Source organism: Balaenoptera ricei, chromosome 6, assembly GCF_028023285.1.
Source record: "Balaenoptera ricei isolate mBalRic1 chromosome 6, mBalRic1.hap2, whole genome shotgun sequence".
Classification (NCBI taxonomy): domain Eukaryota; kingdom Metazoa; phylum Chordata; class Mammalia; order Artiodactyla; family Balaenopteridae; genus Balaenoptera; species Balaenoptera ricei.
The window spans coordinates 101,777,174-101,798,037 of NC_082644.1; the positions used below are offsets into that span (position 1 = coordinate 101,777,174).

The following is a 20,864-nucleotide window of genomic DNA, read 5'->3' on the forward strand; positions in this document are numbered from 1 at the left end:
TACGGAGTTGCGAAGGGCAGCGGGGGCCGCGGGCCTGGCGCGTGTGGCAGGAGGGGGTGTTGCCCACTTGAGAACGCAGAGGGGATCGTGGCTCCCACGCCTGTCGGGCTGCGGAGACCGAGCTCCTGGTCGCGTGTCTGTAGCAGGAGGGTCGGTCCACACCTCCTTCGGACAGCCTCCGCCGCTAGCTCGGTGCGCGTCGTGGGAGGTGCCGTTACACACTTCCTGTGGGTCTCCCGGACCACAGCGCGTTTCCGGTGCCGGCTGGAGGCCGGGGTCCGAGCCCCCGCCCCGCTCGCCGGCCCCGCCCCGCCCGCGCCCCGCCCCCCGCCTGCCCGCCGCACTCGGAGTCGGGCGAGCGGAGCTCGAGGCGCACGGAGTGGCGCGCGCCGGTCGGCGGAGCCAGGCTGGCGCCCCCCGCCCCCAGCCCCTCAGTCCGTCGCCCGTCCGGCGCCTTCCCGTTCTACTTACCTTCGCTCCCCGGCCCTGTGGCCGCGCTCCCTCTCTCCCCTCCATCCCGCCCCCTCCAGCCCTTGCTGCCGGGCTCCTACAGGCCCCCTCGCTGCCCGCGTTCCTATGGACAGACGCACAGACACCTGCAGGTGGGTGAGAGCCCGCGCGCGGGGCGGGGACGAGCGCGCCGACGCTGCGCCCGGGGTCGGGAGCCCCTTTGTGTGGGGGGCGGTCGCACTGGCGTCCGCGCCGCTTTCCCCCCACTCGGCGGCCTAGCAGTGACCCGGCTGAACCCTCCTTTTGTTCCTCTGGGCTTGCGGGGCGGGGGGGGCGCGAGGAGGCCGAGAGTCAGGGCTGAGAGCCGGGCGGCCGGACGTCGCCGGCGACGGCCTCGGGGGCATGAGGGGGTAGAAACCCCCGGCGACCGAGCGAGCGGCGGTCGCGGCTCTGGGCTGTCTCTCTGGGGCCGGCCCGCCGCCCAGCGTCTCCTGTCGCCGCCGCGGCAGCGGGCGCGCTGCGTGGGTCTGGCTCGCCCGCTCCCTCTCTGGGATTTGTTGGAGGTGGGAAGGAGGGCGGGAAAGGGGAAAGAAAAGATGTGCTCTCTTAGTTTTCAAGTCTTGAGGAGGTTATGGAGAGAGAGGGAGAGAGGTGTTTCGGGGCTTTGCCAGACTTGTTTCCCTCCCGCGAGGCACGCCAAGGTGCGTTTGGGGCGTGTGTAAAGGAGCGTGCATCGCTTGGGTCCCTTATTTATTGTTTCTGACGGAGGAGGGCTTTCTCCGAAGGGCTTTTCCGCCCCCCCACCCCGTCTGAGGCTGCGCACAGTGATTTGTGTTTGTTATCAAATACATCGAGAAATAGATTTCCCTCGCTAGGAGAAGGTTGGGCTGACCAAAATTAAAGAGTGTTTTTTAGTATTCTGATGGCTTTCCTTCTTTCTTTCTTTCTTTCTTTCTTTCTTTCTTTCTTTCTTTCTTTCTTTTTTTCAGATAGGGACTTAAAGACAAGAAATAAAAGATGAATATGGCTGTGATTGTTACATATATGTATAACTTTTGGAGGTAAAGTTTTGTTATTTCCCAGACTCCTTAGGTTTAACATGACAGAATCTTCTACCTATTAAATAAACAGTTCACAAGCAAGTCACTTCCACAGTGGAGGTTAGACTGGAGTGCGATAAACAATTCTCTAACTTTCTGTCCAGGCTAAAACCTTTATTTTTGCTGGTTTAAGATATGAGATCTTTCACGACATATGGGGAGAACATGAACGTTAGAACTGATAATTTCTCCCTGTGATTGTGCTTTCTCTATTCTATTATATGTATTTATGTATTCTCTGTTTATAACCCAACAACTGGGTTGTATATGGTGGATATAACTTTTGAAAAGTACTGTAAGTGATATTTCTGATGTGTATTATTTATCTAAGTTTTTTATGAACAATTGCTATGTATTTGTAGATACTCAGATAATAAATGAAGTTGCATAAGCACCCAGAAAATTAATTTTCCAGATTCAGTTTTTTTTAATGGGACTTTTTTTTTCTTAATTTATTTTTGGCTTCATTGGGTCTTCGTTGCGCGGGCTTTCTCTACTTGCGGGGGTGGGGGGCTACTCTTCGTTGTGGTGGGCGAGCTTCTCATTGCAGTGGCTTCTCGTTGTGGAGCTTGGGCTCTAGGCGCGTGGGCTTCAGTAGTTGTGGCACGCGGGCTCTAGAGCACAGGTTCAGTAGTTGTGGGGCACGGGCTTAGTTGCTTTGTGGCATGTGGGATCTTCCCGGACCAGGGCTTGAACCCGTGTCCCCTGCATTGGCAGGCGGATTCTTAACCACTGCACCACCAGGGAAGCCCTTCCAGATTCAGATTTTTAACGCAGTTGTGGATTTATATCTTTGCATTCACCTCTATCTACTGCTCATTTCTGGAGACTTTTTTTTTTTTTTGCTTATTGTTTGAGAATCCGTATTGACAAACTTAAATCTGATGGTTACCAAGGAGATCAAAAAAGAAAACACAGTTTTGGGGACACGCAGTTATATGTACAGCTATATGTAGGAAATGTAGTCTTTCTTAAAAAATAAAAGTATTATCATCCAAACATGAAGGAAAATTATTATGGTGGAAAAAATATTTGCTATTTAAATTTTTGTCAAGTAACATGTAGAAATTTGTCAGAAAACAATATACAATTTAATATAGTGTTAACTAGGCAAACTGATTTTTGTCATTATAAAGAGGAGACAGTTTAGTATGCCTAAAATAGTGGTCTTTTTCTAGGAGAAAAATGTATCCTAGATTCTTGTCCTAGTTTTACATTAACAGATTAATATTATTTCATGCCTTATTTTGTAAATGCCTGGAGTGTACATTTTTGTACACTTTACTTAAAACTTAGAAGAGGCTACATCTAACAAAGGTCATGCCAGCCTCTTTGATTAGTTCCTGTTTTGACTTCTGTTCTAGATTAGATAAATGAATTTAAACTCTGCACAGAGCTCAGTGTCAGGCGCTGGTGGGCCCTTGGGCAAGATACCTCTTCCTTTTCTAATAAGGATGGCCCAAAGAGGCTAAGTGTTGAAATTTGTTCAGACTTTATCATGAATGGTGGAATAGAGTTCTAAAACACTTCCAGAGTTTCAGCTCTTTAGATACAGACTCCTCATCAGCTCTTCCCAGTATGAAAACAGATAAGCTAACAAATTGAATTGCATGTTTATGTATTTGTTTACATGGCTGTCAGTTGTAGCATTAAGGTTTAACGGAGTCACTGTGTAAACTAAACATTAAGAGTGTGGCCTGCATTGAGAATTGCTTGGCAAAGTTGTAGCTGTGTCTGACAGTTTTCTGGGATCGGCATGGTGTGTTTACTTAGGCTGGCTAAAAGATAACACCTGGTTTTTTTGTTTTGTTTTTGTTTGTTGACTGTGATATGTAGATATTAATTTTTTTGTTTTGTGTTTTGTTTTTCTATAATTAACTATTTTAGTTAATCAGAAGCATTCCAGAGACTCCTTCATATTTTCATTTGATTTTTCGTCTGGTATGTTGGTGTTTAGGAAGGCATGTAAATTATTTTTCACATCTCATGGTTGAAATTTTTTTCTGCTGCTTTTGATACTATGACATGCTTCCAGAAATTTTGAATTTGCATAAAGTTGGGTTTTAAATGTATCAATAGCTGAGCAGTAGAATCTGATATTTACCAGTTTTTGTTTTTTGTTTTAACAACACTAAGCTTTCCACGGTTAAATTTGATAGGCTTTAAAATCCATAGACTTTTCTAGTCTTTTCCTGTTTGTTAGTTATTAGTGTGGTACCATTAAAAGACACTTAAAATGTTCACTTTATGTTTGGAACCCTCAAATGACTAGTATTATCATTAGTAATAACCAGGGGGAAAGCTGAAAAGTTAACAGTTTTATTCTTTATAAAAGATCTGTGCCTTTCAAGTTCTTTTTCCTGAAGTTTTTTGTAGCTTGGGAAAGTAGGCCTGACTGTGAGAGGTGCGGACAGTGACCTCTCATTCCAGCCTTTATCGTCCTGCGTTGTTTAAGAGCAGTACATACCCTTGCTGCTTGCCGAAAATGCAGAATTCATTCTTGGACTAATATTCTGCTACCAGATGTATGAGGCTGGCTCTAAAGAAGCTTTTTCTCTTAAATACTGTCAAAAATAGAGAAGCTGAAGATTGGAGAGAAGCCATTTATTTTGAACAGTTTATTTTTTGACAGTTTGTGTTTGTAAAGAAACCTGCTCATAATATTTAGTGAAGAGACCTACATAGTTGCCTGAAGAAACCCCACAGGTTTCTTTTTTGCCTTGAAAAAAGTTTCCATAGAGCTTAACTCTTCCATGGTACTTCTTGACTTTGCTTCTGATTAGTTGATTTATGGACTTTATTTACCAGCATGATTGGAGAATTCTTTTGCTATACTGAAATTGCACTCTGCCTGTGCTCTCTTCTGTTTCCGAGGTAACAAATGCACTGCACAGATTCCATAATGAGGACTGTGGTTTGCTAGTTACAGTGTAAATTCTGTTGTTTGGTAAAGCTTAGTCTCAAATTCAAATAAAGGTCAAGAAACCAAAAGTACTGAAAATGCAAATTTTTGCATTTTATTTTGTATGCAGTGTCAACAAAGTGTAATACCCTTTTCTGGAGAAAGGCAAATTATGCAGCAGTATTCATGTTTGTTTTGCAAAGTCTCACACTTAAACCGTTGGAGAGCTTTTTGAGTATTGCATATTGGTAAAACCAGTGTCTCTAGTGACAAAGAAGATGTATTTCAGAAACACTTTATCACACTTAAAGTAATATAGAAAGCAAAGGGATGTGGTCTAGGACATCAGTAATTGGACCTTTTGTACTGAAAGAAAAGTAGCATCAAAAGATGTCTCAAAAGATAAATTGTGCAACTTTATGTGAAGTATAAGTTTAAAAAACTTGAAGAAGACATTAAATTATTTAAGAAACTTTTTAAAACATTGAAAGTCTTACCACAAAATGGTGCATTTTTCTTCCAGCTTTTTCCCCCCTCTGATCTGCCTGAATGTTGACCGGCCTGGCACGAGAGAGCAGGTCTTCAAGTTGGAGAATTGCTTTCCCCTCCACCTTACTTCCTCTTGGGCCTCTGTAGCTCTGGATGCAGGGCAAGAAGTAGTGCAACTGCTAGTAATGATTACCTGTTTGTTAAAAAACAAAAAACACAAAAATAACTTTCAAAGAATTCCATTAATACCCATTGCAAATATCTTTTCATTTGATGCCTGAAAACTTTTTTTTATTTGTTAATTATCAAGGATTCCATTAGCTGAAATTTTTTTAAAAAATTCTTTTGAGTTCTAAAGAATTATCCAAAGTTGCCTCCATTACTCTCCCTTCCTTGGCTGAATTGTTTTTGGGTTATTTTATTTACTTTTTTAGTTCATTAAAATGTCAGGAATAGGATATATCTTGGTTGGATTTCTCTCTTCTTGATTTTTCTCAAAACTGACACTACTTTAACCTCTTTCGTCCTTTTCTACTTGCCAATATTGTGTCCCTTCACTTTTCCCTTGTCAATATCTTCCCTGTTTTCCCTTGTAAATACTTACTGTTTAAAAAATTTTATTGTTGCATATAAGCCATAATCACCACATAGCAAAAGCTCTACTTTTCTGTTACAAGGCTTCATACTTACTGGAATATTATCAATATCTGTGGACTCTTACCCAACTAGGACTACTTTCTCTCTCTAGCCTGTATTCATTTTCAAGGGCTGCTGAAACAAAGTATGACAGACTGGGTGGCTTCTACAACAAAAATTTATTTAATTTTTACAGTTCTGGAAGCTATCAGATGTTGGCAGGGTTGGATTCTTCTAAGGCCTCTCTCCTTGGCTTGTAGGTGGTTGTTTTCCTTAGGTATCTTCACATGGTCCTTCCTATGTGCCCCTCTGTGACCTAATCTCCTCTCTTCCTGTAAGGACATCAGTCCATATCCTTAGGATTCACCCAAATGACCTCATTTACCTTAATTACCTCTTTAAAGGCCCAGTCTCCAAATACAGTCTCATTCTGAAGTACTGGGGGTTAGGACTTAAGTGTATGAATTTGGAGGGAACACAATTCAGCTGATAATACAGCCTATTCCTCCACCATTGTCTTTCATACATATATACATACATACATACATACATACATACATACATACTTCACGCCATATGTGTAATTTTATAGTGGTTTTCATCTTTTATACCTTTTTTATTACTCTCTTGGCATTTTTTCACTTGAGTGCAAGGTCCAGTAGACAGCAATATGATCAACTTCGTATGCCATTAAAAATAATTAAAGGGCTTCCCTGGTGGCGCAGTGGTTGGGAATCTGCCTGCCAATGCAGGGGACACGGGTTCGTGCCCTGGTCTGGGAGGGTCCCGCATGCCGCGGAGCGGCTGGGCCCGTGAGCCGCAATTGCTGAGCCTGCGCTTCTGGAGCCTGTGCTCCGCAACAGGAGAGGCCGCGATAGTCAGAGGCCCGCGCACCGCGATGAAGAGTGGCCCCCGCTTGCCGCAGCTGGAGAAAGCCCTCGCACAGAAACGAAGACCCAACACAGCCATAAATAAAAATAAAAATAAATAAATTAATTAATAAAAAAAATAATTAAAGTGGGGAGTTAAAGGCTTTAATTTGTTTTTATTCACTCTTCATATTCATTATTTTTAAATACTTTATTTTGAATAGTTTAAAGTAGAAAATTCTTAATCATTGGTTTCAAATGCAGGAGAATCTCAATGTAGCCAAATTTAGTGAAACTGCTGATGCTGTTTTCTTGTGAATTCTAAGGACATGTTTCTTTTGGTGCTCTTTTTCAGATATTGGCCTTGCTCCTTGCACGGTAAATTACACGCCATTCTGATCAGTTCACACCTTCCTTGGCTGATGTCTCTTGAATCTGATATCCACTCAGGGCCTCTCTGCTGAAATCCAGATGTATACAACAACCAACTGGACACAGTCATTTGATATGCCACAAACACTTCACATTCAGCATGCCCAAAACTTGATTTATCTTTCTCTTCACATCTGTGTCTTTTCTTGTGTTCCCTAGCTTAGTGAGTGGTACTATCTCCATCCATTTTCCCAGTCCAGAAATTTAGGAGTTATCTGTGACGCCTCCCTTATTCTCAGTCCTGTCTTCCATACATAATCAAGTGCCTAGAGCAGTCAGTTCCTGCTCCCCAAGATTTCTCAGTTCTGTCTGTTCACCCCATACAAGTCACAAACTACTCTGTCACCTTTGCCCGTCATTGGTTTTAGTTCTACAGTTGAATATATTCAGTTTACAACATAAATCTTTGTGCTAAGGCTTCTATAATCATCATTTGATAGTCTGAAGCTCAATGAATCCTCATAAATAGCTTGTGTGAGAAATATCTTCTGTCTTTCATATTTAAAACTGTTCATCTGTGGCTTTTAAACTTGAAGGGCAGTTTGGCTGAATATAATTACTTAGCCTGCATTTTCTTCCCTCAAATACCTTTTTTTTTTTCTTTTAATGTTTGCATCTCTCTTTTTTTAAAAGTAATTTTATTTATTTATTTATTTATTTATTTATATATGGCTGCGCTGCATTCGGGATCTTAGTTCCCAGACCAGGGATCGAACCTGCGCACCCTGCAGTGGAAGCTCAGGGTCTTAACCACTGGACCACTGGAGAATTCCCCTTTCCTCAAGTATCTTAAATATGTTATTCTGTTTTAAGATTTGACAAACCTTTTCTTTAAAAGGCCAAATAGTAATTATTTTAGGCTTTGTGGGCCATAGGTCACTGTCACAATTATTTAACTGTGCCATGTCAGTGCAAAAGCAGCCATAGAGAATATATAAATGAACAAGCATGACTGTGTTCCAGTAAAACTTTATTTACAGAACTGGACAGTGGGCTAGATTTGGTACATAAGCCATAGTTTGTTGAGTCCTACTATATTGTATTCTGATAAAAAGTGTTGTTAGAGTCTAATACCAATATGATTTTCTTTCTTTTTTAAGCGTCTTTATCTTTTTTCCTAGATGCCCAAAGGACATTCCTCCCCCTTTAAAAAAATTTTTTTTTTTTATTTTGGCTGTGCTGGGTCTTTGTTGTAGCACATGGGCTCTTTGTTGCGGCGTGCGGGGCTTCTCTAGTTGTGGTGCGTGGGCTTACTTGCAGTATGTGGGATCTTATTTCCCTGATCAGGGATCGAACCCAGGCCCCCTGCATTGGGAGCACGGAGTCTTAACCACTGGACCACCCACCAGGGAAGTCTCCCTTCATCTTTAAAGGCAAATAATTTTACTAGAATACGTCTTAAGTGTTGGCTGTTCTCTGTTAATTTTTCCAGATACACAATGGATGTTTTATTATGTTGGCTCAAATGTTTTTAAAAAGTATTTTCATCAGTTATATTATTCTTTTCCATTATTTTTATTTTCTTCCTTGAAGTCTTCTGTTACATATGTGTTGAATCTTCTTTGCTTATCTTTTATGTCTATACTTTATTCAGATTCTTTTTATTTTATTTTTTATATTTGCTGTATTTTTTTCTTTTCCTCTTTTAGTCTCTTTAATGTACTTTCCATGGTGTCTATCTATTAAGCCTAGTGTACCTTCTAGTTTTGTCTTCCTTTTGAATTTTTTTTTCCTTTCGTATTCCATACTGAACTCTGTCATTTCTCTTTTTAAATGTTCTTGTTATTTGGCCATTGTCATTTTTTTTTAGCTTTTCTATTTCTGATGTATGCTTTCTTTAATAGCATCCTATCATTTCCTTAACTTCTTTCAATTCATATTGAAATATTATGTTACAGTTTTCATCTGCTTTATGGCCATACTTTTGTGACGTTCCTTCATTGACTACTGGTACGTAATTTGGTTCTTTTTAATCTTTTTCTCACAGTACTTTTCATAGGGTTATATTGTATTCTTTTCTCTTGTTCATGTATAAATTAGAGGGATTTACCTGTACTTCAGGAGGTTTCTGTGATGGGGGTGGAAGTGGACCAAGGTAGTTTTCTTAGTTTCAAGGTTTGAAATTTTCTCCTTGGTTTCTTATGTGAAGTATTTAAAAATATGGCCATTAAAAATCAAAGTGAGATACCAATACATACCCACTAGAATGGCTAAATGAAATAAATGAAAAATACCAAGTGTTGGTGAGAATGTAGAGTAATTGGAATTCTCATGCACTGCTGTTGGAAGTGTAAATTGGTGTAGAAATATAAATGGATACAAGCAATTTGGAAGGTTGTTTGGCAGTATCTACTAAAGCTGTGCATATGCATATCCTATAGCTCAGTAATTCCACTTGAAGATAAATGCTTACCAAATAAATGTACAAGAATGTTCATAGTACTGTTTGTAATGGCCCCAAACTGAAGTGTGCCCAAATGACCATCAGTATAATATGTGGTAGGGTGTTACATTGATGACCCCAAATAAATCACATCTCCTGGTGTCTACAACCTTGTGTTGTCTCTTTCCACAGTGAGTCTAATTTTGGCCACATAACTTACTTTGGCCAATGGACATTAGCAAGCTTGATCCGTTGAGGGATTAGTGACTAGAAAGGAGAAAAGTGGAGGCTTCTGGAGTGCGGGTAATATTCTGTTTCTTGATTTGGTTGCTGGTTACATAAATGTCTTCTGTTTGTGAAATGGTGAAATATGAGCAGCTTGTTCACTTATTATTTCTGCCCTTTTCTAATGGTATATTATATTTCAACATACAGGAATAAATATGTTCTCTTTATCTAGTCTCTGCTGTGATATTCTCTGAGATTGGCCTCCTTTTGGTATCTTTATCCTTTATCCTTAGTGATGCCTCTTTGTTTGATTTAGATTTTAATCCCAACAGTTTTCTTTTTTTAAATTTTTTTCTTTTTTTGGCTGCGTTGGGTCTTCATTGCTGCGCAAAGGCTTTCTCTAGTTGTGCTACTCAGGCTTCTCCTTGTGGTGGCTTCTCGTTGCGGAGCACGGGCTCTAGGTGCACGGGCTCAGTAGTTGTGGCACACGGGCTTAGTTGCTCTGTGGCATGTGGAATCTTCCTGGATCAGGGATGGAACCCGTGTCCCCTGCAGTGGCAGGCAGATTCTTAACCATTGCACCACCAGGGAAGTCCCCTTTTTTAAAATTTTTATTATTTTAATTTAAAAAATTTTTCTGGCCGCGCTGCACAGCTTGTGGGATCTTAGTTCCCCGACCAGGGATCCAGCCCAGGCCCACGGCAGTGAAAGTGCCAAGTCTTAACCACTGGATCAACAGGGAAGTCCCCCAACAGTTTTCTTTCTAAGGCCTCTTAGTAGGTCCCCATGGTCTTGTAGTCTTCTCTAGAAGCCTGAGAAGCTTTACTCTTCTCTCATCCAGTTTCATTTAAATGGGATCCTTTCTTTTTGAGGGTAATTGTTGGTAATTTCTTGTTCCAGTTTATATAATTATCAGAGCTTCTCTTTTTTTCTCTCCTCACCTGCCCGGTTTTTGATCCTGTGAGTCCTGTTTATGTGAGTATTTTAGCTTCTGCCTGCTCATCTCGGGTTCATGGGGCTACTTCATCACCTAATTCTGTTGATCTTACCTTTTGTTATCCTAGTTATTTTATCTGCCCTCACCCCTGCCATCCCATATACTTGTAGATTCACTTGCAATTGTAAGAAATAATAGATTCTTTGCATACTTTGCTGTTTCCCCTGATGGTTAACATTTTGTAAAACTATACTTATAATATCACAACTAGGCTGTTGACTGTTATGGGCTGAATTGCATTCCCCCTGGTTCATATGTTGAATCCTTGATCCCCCAGTGCTTCAGAATGTGACTGTATTTGGAGCTAGGGCATTTAACGAGGTGCTTAAGTTAAAACGAGGCTGTTGGGGTGGCCATGATCCATTCTGACAGGTGTCCTTGTAAGAGGAAATTTGGACACAAAAAGAGACACCAGGGATGTGTGTACAGAGGAGAGACCATGTGAGGACACAGTGTGAAGGTGGCTATCTGGAAGCCAAGGAGAGAGGCATCAGAAGAAACCGGATTTGCCAACACCTTCATCTTGGATTTCTAGCCTTCAGAACTGAGAAAATTAATTTCTGTTGTTTAAGTCACCTAGTCTGTGGTATTTATTTTGTTATGGTAGCCCTAGCAAATGAATACATTGACATCTGTACAATTGTCCACTTTTATTCAGATTTCCAATTTTACTTTTACTCATATGTGTGTGTATTAGGTTCAGTACAGTTTTATCATCTGTGTATATACTTGTTTCTACCAGCCCCTCCATTCTCCCACCCTGCCACCCCTTCCCTAACCCCTGACAACCATTACGAGGTCTTCCATTTCTGGAACTTTGTCATTTAAAAAAATGTTATATAAATGGAATCATACAGTATGTAACCTTTGGGGATTGGCTTTTTCCACTAAGCATAATTCCCTGGAGATACATCCAGGTTGTTGCATGTATCAGTAGTTTGTTCCTTTTTATTCCTGTGTAGTAGTACATGGATTTATCATACTTTATTTAAGCATTCATCTGCTGAAGGACATCTAGGTTGATTCCATTTCTTGACCTTTACAAATAAAGATGTTATGAACATAACTTTTAATTTTTTCTGGGAAACATACCCAGGAATGTAATTGCTATATCATATGGTAATTACACGTTTAATTTTTTAAGTAACTGCCAAACTTTTCCAGAGTGACTGTGCCATTTTATATTCCCACCAGCAATATATAAGTGATCTAGTTTCTCCACATCCTTGTTAGCATTTGATGTTGTCCCTGTTTCTTTTTTTTTTTTTTTTAAACTGGCTGCAGCTGTGGGTTGGCTGCTGCTTTTTTTTTTTTTTTTTTTTTTTTAATTTATTTTTGGCTGCTTTGGTTCTTTGTTGCTGCGCGCGGGCTTTCTCTAGTTGTGGTGAGCAGGGGCTACTCTTAGTTGCGGTGCACGGGCTTCTCACTGCGGTGACTTCTCTTGTTGCGGAGCACGGGCTCTAGGCATGCGGGCTTCAGTAGTTGCAAAACGTGGGCTCAGTAGTTGTGGCTCGTGGGCTCTAGAGCGCGGGCTCAGCCGTTGTGGGGCACGGGCTGAGTTGCTCTGCGGCACATGGGATCTTCCCGGACCAGGGCTCGAACCCATGTCCCCTGCATTGGCAGGTGGATTCTTAACCACTGCGCCACCCAGGAAGCCCGTCACTGTTTCTTATTTTAGCCATTCTGATGTGTGTTTAGTAATATTGTGGTTTTGGCTAATGGCTAATGTTATACATCTTTTCATGTGCTTATTTGCCATCTGTATATCCTTTTCAGTGAAATGTCTGTTTATGTCTTTTGTCCATTTTCTAATTGAATTTTTTTGTTGGCTTGTTTTACTGTTTTCACAGTTCTTTATTCTAGATACTAGTCGTTTGTCAGATATTTGGTTTGTAAATGCTTTCTTCTAGTCTATAGATGTCTTTTAATCCTCTTCACATGTGCTTTCACAGAGCAAAAATTTTTCATTTTAATTTTACCAATTTTTCCTATTATGGATCTTGCTTTTGGTTTCAAGTCTAGGAACTCTTTGCCTAGCCCCAGATCCCAGCGATTTCCTTGTATGTTGTTTTATACCAGTTTTTGTTTAGTTTAGTTTATTGTTTTACAGTTAAGTCTCTGATCCAATTTGTGTTAGTTTTTATTTAAGATATGAGGTTTAGGTTGAGGTTCATTTTTGCCTGTGGATGTCCAGTTACTCCAGCACCATTTGTTGAAAAGGCTATCCTTCCTCCATTGAATTTCTTTTGCACCTTTGTAAAAAGTTAGTTGAGCATATGTGTGAGTCTATTTCTTGGTCTGCTCCATCTGTTTTTATGAATAGATACGAGGAGAGTCCAGAACTAAGCTTCTGATTCTATCCTGCTTGCTTAGAAGTCCTTATTTATTCCTAGAATGATTTTTTGTTATTATGTTGGAAACTATTTTTTTCCTATTGATCAAGGGGGACAGATATCTGTGTAGGTTAAAAAAAAAAAGTAAGGTATGCAGTAATTTGATTAATAGCTTTTGTAGTTTATCTGCTTTATAATATAGTGATAAGCCCATATATATTTGTTGCAGAGAGTTTAATTCTTTTATGATTTACTCAGATTGTTAACATTCATGACAATTACAATTCAGTAATATTCTTCATTTATCTGGCATCTTGAGAAAACAAGAAACTCTACATTAATGAATTTCTCTATAACTAAAGTTTAACTCCTGGATGAAACTTAAGATTTTAATCATTTTTAGAGAAAATATATCCCAAATGTAGTTTAAGTAAAGGTAGCATTTCAGTTGCTTTTGGAAATTTGCCAAAGTAATCCTTTTCTGGCATCTGGATGAATCCAAGCAGATATAGAAACATTTTCAAGATTTTTTTCACTCCCCCCAAAATTCTCTTAACTTTTTTTTAAAGAAGTTTAAAAAACTTTTTTTTAGTTTTGCAATTTTAGACTGGTTTTGCACAACTAATGCAAGGAAGGATTCATCTACCCAACTAACATATTCATCAGATTCACTGATTTACCCAAACCCTGTTTAAAACAGCCTTTGACCAAACAACTAGACTAACAGAGAACTTCAGACCCCAGGGAATATCAGTTGAAGTGAGGCCTCCTGAAGGTTCTCATCTCAGCACCAAGACCCAGCTCTATCCAACTGCCTGCAAACTCCAGTGCTGGACGTCTCAGGCCAAACAAGCAGTAAGACAGGAATATGGCACCACCCATCAAACAAACAAAAAAAAAAGAAACAACAAAAAAATATGTTACAGACGCAGGAGCAATGTAAAAACGCACCAGACCAAACAAAAGAAGAGGAAATAAGCAGTCTACCTGAAAAAGAATTCAGAATAATGAGAGTAAAGATGATCCCAAATCTTGGAAATACAATGGAGAAAATACAAGAAACGTTTAACAAGGACCAAGAAGAACTAAAGAGCAAACAAACAATGATGAACAACACAATAAATGAAGTTAAAAATTCTGTAGAAGGAATCAATAGAATAACTGGGGCAGAAGAACAGGTAAGTGAACTGGAAGATAAAATAGTGGAAATAACTGCCTCAGAGCAGAATAAAAAAGAATGAAAAGAATTGAGGACAGTCTCAGAGACCTCTGGGACAACATTAAATGCACCAATGTTTGAATTATAGAGATCCCAGAAGAAAAAAAGAAAAAGAAAGGGTGTGGGAAAGTATTTGAAGAGATTATAGTTGAAAACTTCCCTAACGTGGGAAAGGAAATAGTCAAGTCCAGGAAGCACAGAGAGTCCCATACAGGATAAATCCAAGGATAAACACGCCAAGACGCATATTAATCAAACTATCAAAAATTAAATACAAAGAAAAATTATTAAAAGCAGCAAGGTAAAAGCAACAAATAACATACAAGGGCATACCCATAAGGTTAACAGCTGATCGTTCAGCAGAAACTCTGCAAGCCAGAAGGGAGTGGCAGAACATATTTAAAGTGATGAAGGGAAAAATCCTACAACCAAGATTACTCTACCCAGCAAGGATCTCATTCAGATTTGACGGAGAAGTTAAAACCTTTACAGACAAGCAAAAGTTAAGAGAATTCAGAACCACCAAACTAGCTTTACAGCAAATGCTAAAGAAACTTCTCTAGGCAGGAAACACAAGCAAAGGAAAATACCTACAATAACAAACCCCAAGCAATTAATAAAGTGGTAATAGGAACATACATATTGATAATTACCTTAAATGTAAATGGATTAAATGCTGCAACCAAAAGACACAGACTGGGTAAATGGATACAAAACAAGACCTGTATATATGCTGTCTACAAGAGAGCCACTTCAGACCTAGGGACACATACAGACTGAAAGTGAGGGGATGGAAAAAGGTATTCCATGCAAATGGAAATCAAAAGAAAGCTGGAGTAGCAATTCTCATATGAGACAAAACAGACTTTAAAATAAAGACTATTACAAGAGACAGAGAAGGACACTACATATTGATGAAGGGATCAATCCAAGAAGAAGATACAACAATTGTAAATATTTATGAACCTAACATCGGAGCTCCTCAATACATAAGGCAAATGCTAACAGCCGTAAAAGGGGAAATTGACAGTAACACAATAATAGTAGGGGACGTTAACACCCCACTTTCACCAATGGACAGGTCACCCAAAATGAAAGTAAATAAGGAAACACAAGCTTTAAATAACACATTGAACAAGGTGGACTTAATATTTATAGGACATTCCATCAAAAACCAAGAGAATACACTTTCTTCTCAAGTGCTCATGGAACATTCTCCAGGATAGATCATATCTTGGGTCACAAATCAAGCCTCAGTAAATTTAAGAAAATTGAAATCGTATCAAGTATCTTTTCCGACCATACCACTATGAGACTAGATATCAATTACAGGGAAAAAAACTGTAAAAAATACAAACACATGGAGGCTACACACTGTGTTACTCAGTAACCAAGAGATCACTGAAGAAATCAAAGAGGAAACCAAAAAATACCTAGAAACAAATGACAAACACGACGAGCCAAAACCAAATGGAGACAGCAAAAGCAGTTTTAAGAGAGAAGTTTACAGCAATACAATCCTACCTCAGCAAACCAGAAACATCTCAAACAACCTAACCTTACACCTAAAGCAATTAGAGAAAGAACAAAAAACCCCCACAGGTAGCAGACGGAGGGAAATCATAAAGATCAGATCAGAAATAAATGAAAAAGGAATAAAGGAAACAAGAGCAAAGATCAGTAAAACTAAAAGCTGGTTCTTTGAGAAGACAAACAAAATTGATAAACCATTAGCCAGACTCATCAAGAAAAAAACGGGAGAAGACTCAAATCAACAGAATTAGAAATTAAAAAGGAGAAGTAACAACAGACACTGCAGAAATGCAAAGGATCATGAGAGATTACTACAAGCAACTATATGCCAATTAAATGGACAACCTGGAAGAAATGACAAATTCTTAGAAAATATAACACAACCTTCTGAGACTGAACCTGGAAGAAGTAGAAAATATGAACAGACCAGTCACAAGCACTGAAATTGAGACTGTGCTTAAAAATTTTCCAGCAAACAAAAGCCCAGGACCAGATGGCTTCACAGGTGAATTCTATCAAACATTTAGAGAAGAGCTAACACCTATCCTTCTCAAACTCTTCCAAAATATAGCAGAGGGAGGAACACTCCCAAACTCATTCTATGAGGCCACCATCACCCTGATACCAAAACCAGACAGAGATGTCACAAAAAAAGAAAACTACAGGCCAACATCACTGGTGAACATAGATGCAAAAATCCTCAGTAAAGTACTAGCAAACAGAATTCAACAGCACATTAAAAGGATCATACACCATGATCAAGTGGGGTTTATCGCAGAAATGCAAGGATTCTTCAATATACGCAAATCAATCAATGTGATACATACTAACAAATACCATATTAACAAATTGAAGGATAAAAACCATATGATAATCTCAATAGATGCAGAAAAAGCTTTTGACAAAAACCACCCATTTATGATAAAAACTCTCCAGAAAGTAGGCATAGAGGGAACCTACCTCAACATAATAAAGACCATATATGACAAACCCATAGTAAGCATTGTTCTCAGTGGTGAAAAACTGAAACCATTTCCTCTAAAATCAGGAAGAAGACAAGGTTGCCCACTCGCACCACTGTAATTCAACATAGTTTTAGAAGTTTTAGCCATGACAATCAGAGAAGAAAAAGAAATAAAAGGAATCCAAATCGGAAAAGAAAAAGTAAAGCTGTCACTGTTTGCAGATGACATGATAGTATACATAGAGAATCCTAAAGATGCTACCAGAAAACTACTAGAGGTAATCAATGAATTTGGTAGAGTAGCAGGATACAAAATTAATGCATAGAAATCTCTTGCATTCCTATACACTAATGATGAAAAATCTGAAAGAGAAATTAAAGAAACACTCCCATTTACCTAAAGAAACACTCCCATTTACCACTGCAGCAAAAAGAATAAAATACCTAGGGATTAAACCTATCTAAGGAGACAAAAGACCTGTATGCAGAAAACTAAGACACTGATGAAAGAAATTGTAGACGATACAAACAGATGGAGAGATATACCATGTTCTCAGATTGGAAGAATCAACACTGTGAAAATGACTATACTACCCAAAGCAATCTACAGATTCAGTGCAATCCCTATCAAACTACCAATGGCATTTTTCACAGAACTAGAACAAAAAATTTTACAATTTGTATGGAAACACAAAGGACCCTGAATAGCCAAAGCAATCTTGAGAAAGAAAAACGGAGCTGGAGGCATCAGGCTCCTGGACTTCAGACTATACTACAAAGCTACAGTAATCAAGACAGTATGGTACTGGCACAAAAACAGAAATATAGATCAATGGAACAGGATAGAAAGCCCAGAGATAAACCCACACACATATGGTTACCTTATTTTTGATAAAGGAGGCAAGAATATACAATGGAGAAAAGACAGCCTCTTCAGTAAGTGGTGCTGGGAAAACTGTACAGCTACATGTAGAAGAATGAAATTAGAACACTTCCTAACACCATACACAAAAATAAACTCAAAATGGACTAAAGACCTAAATGTAAGGCCAGACACTATAAAACTCTTAGAGAAAAACATAGGCAGAACACTCTATGACATAAATCACAGCAAGATCCTTTTTGACCCACTTCCTAGAGAAATGGAGATAAAAATAAACACATGGAACCTAATGAAACTTAAAAGCTTTTGCACAGTAAAGGAAAACATAAACAAGACGAAAAGACAACCCTCAGAATGGGAGAAAATATTTGCAAACGAAGCAACTGACAAAGGATTAATCTCCAAAATAAACAAGCAGCTCATGCAGCTCAATATCAAAAAAACAAACAACCCAATCCAAAAATGGGCAGAAGACCTAAGTAGACATTTCTCCAGAAAAGATATACAGATTTTCCAACAAACACATGAAAGGATGCTCAGCATCACTAATAATTAGAGAAATGCAAATCAAAACTACAATGAGGTATCACCTCACACCAGTCAGAATGCCATCATCAAAAAATCTACAAACAATAAATGCTGGAGAGGGTGTGGAGAAAAGGGAACCCTCTTTCACTGTTGGTGGGAATGTAAACTGATACAGCCACTATGGAGAGCAGTTTGGAGGTTCCTTAAAAAACTAAAAATAGAACTACCATACAACCCAGCAATCCCACTACTGGGCATATACCCTGAGAAAACCATAATTCAAAGAGTCATGTACCACAGTGTTCATTGAAGTAGTCTACAATAGCCAGGACATGGAAGCAACCTGTGTCCATTGACAGATGAATGGATAAAGAAGGTGTGGCACATACATATAATGGAATATTACTCAACCATAAAAAGAAACAAAATTGAGTTATTTGTAGTGAGGTGAATGGACCTAGAATCTGTCATACAGAGTGAAATCAAGAAGAGAAAAACAAATATCATATACTAACAGAAATATGTGGAATCTAAAAAAAAAAAAAAAAGGTTCTGATGAACCTAGGGGCAGGACAGGAATAATGACACAGACATAGAGAATGGACTTGAGGACACAGGGAGGGGGAAGGATAAGCTGGACGAAATGAGAGAGTAGCATTGACATATATACACTACCAAATGTAAAATAGATAGCTAGTAGGAAGCAGCTGTAAAGCACAGGGAGGTCAGCTCGGTACCTTGTGACCACTTAGAGGGGTCAGATAGGGAGAGTGGGAGGGAGACACATTTCCATCATTACAGAAAGTTCTGGACAACACCACACTACATCTTTATGATGGAAAGCGTCTCACTTTTCCGTAGCATCATAAAAGAGCTCTCTGTGGATGGATGGTAGTGATGGTAGCAGAACAGTGTGAATGTACTTAATGCCAATGAACTGCACACTTAAAAAGAGTTAAGATGGTAAATTTTATGTTATGTATTTTACCCCCTCTCCCCTGCTGCAAAAGAGCAGTTCTCTCAGTTACACTCTCTCCTTATATTCCAACGTGTGGCACAAATTGCAGCTGGTTACTAAATTGGACCTCCTTCAGGTGTGGGCTCACCAAAACTAAGAATTTATTTACTTATTTATTTTAATTAAATATTTATTTATTTAGTTGTGACTGCATCAGGTCTTCATTGTGGCACACAGGGTCTTTCATTGTGGCACGAGTGCTCTTCGTTTCGGCATGCAGGTTTGTCTCTAGTTGTGGCGCACAGGTTTCAGAGCACATGGGCTCAGTAGTTGCGGTGCATGGGCTCTCTAATAGTGTGCGCAGGCTCCAGAGTGCATGGGCTCTGTAGTTGCAGCACGCAGGCTCTTTAGTTGTGGTGTGCAGGCTTAGTTGCCCCGTGGCATGTGGGATCGTAGTTCCCCAACCAGGGATCGAACTTGCATCCCCTGAATCGCAAGGGAGATTCTCAACCACTGGACCACCAGGGAAGTCCTAAAGCCAATAATTTATAAGTGGTTGTAAGCATATGAAAAAAACCCAATGCCTGCTGTCCATTTCTACTTCCTATGCTTTGGCTTTGAGTTTTTACATATTCTTGGTTGGATCCATCCACCTTTTATTTCAACAGCATTGTTATTAGACCCTTCTCAAATCTTCCCACACCACACAGTCCTCTCCTTCAGAGATATGTTAATCCCTCAGCACTAATATCAGTGCCACCATTACATCTTGTTGACTATGTATACATGGGAATAGGGGTGAGAAACGATCCATCAATACTGAAAAAAGAGCTGAAATCAACAGAGGAAATAAGATGGGGTAGAGGGACACACCAAAAAAAAAATCCCATTCTTTAGAAATTAAAATTAGAAGTGGTAAATCAGTTTGCTAGAAAGAACAAGAGCAGCAAAAACCTTGTGTGTGTGCGTGTGTGTGTTGCCGGGGTTGATGGGTCGACAAAGGCCCCAAAGTAACAATAACTCAAAATCTCTGTAATGCAGTCTGCAATTGTGCTTAATCAACTATAAAACTCAGTGCTCCCTCAGTTATGAAATCTTACTCCAAAGTCCTGCTTTAAACCTATCGGGATTTGCATATAGTGTATAGTCTCCACTTGGGGCAGTTTGATATATGCAGTGACTTCTAGGAACACAACTCCCCACATAAACAATGCCTACCCACCCATAGGTCCAAGAATAAAACCAGAACCATCTGAATCAGAGCTAACTTTATCACTATATTTTCATCTTGGGTTTCAATTTAGCATTTTCTTTTATATACAGTGAAATGCTAACAACTTTGTCAACCACGTTTAGGTCATATACACTGAGTTTTCTGTGGTTCTGCTAAAATACCCACACTTTTTCCCAGTCCCGTGGGTCAGCAGTCTATAAACGTGGAACAACCTGCCTTTGAAAGAAGGCACCTCTGCTGAAACGGCGTCATATGTGCGATGTGGGCCTGAGTGTAACCATCTGGCAGCCCACTCACATTCACTGTTGGATGGATGCTGAACCTACCAGCTCTCATTCCGTCCTCAAATCTTAAACCTAAGAGCTACTTGCAGATTTCCAGTCAGGGCAAAGTTCCTGTTAAATCTGTCTGTTAAGACAAAGTGGGATGAACTTAGAGGCATTTTTTTTTTTTTTCTAAAGGAGAATTCAAGAAAAGAATTCAAGATACACATCACCCCATAGGTCTTATCTTACGTGCTGTACACAGTGAGTCAATACACCATGCACAAGCTCTGGCATCAGCCAGACATGTTTCATATCTTGGCTCCAGCAACTACTAGCTGTATAACTTTGAAGAATTCACTTAACCTCTGAGACTCAATTTTCACATTTTATAAGATGGAAATAACAGTAACAGTACCTTAGTTCTGTGGATGTAGTAAGATGACATATGTAAAAGACTGAC

The 20,864-nt window shown here is 39.6% G+C and overlaps 1 protein-coding gene across 5 annotated transcripts in view; it reads left to right on the forward strand.

Annotated features, from left to right (window-relative positions):
• Positions 1-516: 516 nt before the first annotated feature.
• KIAA1958 (KIAA1958 ortholog) overlaps positions 517-20,864 on the forward strand; it is a 173,913-nt gene continuing 153,565 nt past the window's right edge. For 4 of the 5 annotated variants that reach the window (XR_009503745.1, XM_059925334.1, XM_059925332.1 and 1 more), the window contains exon 1: positions 517-602. The gene's annotated coding sequence lies outside the window, so the exon portion shown is untranslated. Of the gene's footprint in view, positions 603-6,797; positions 6,825-20,864 lie in introns of those variants that run through there. The other variant, XM_059925331.1, reaches the window with a different exon arrangement.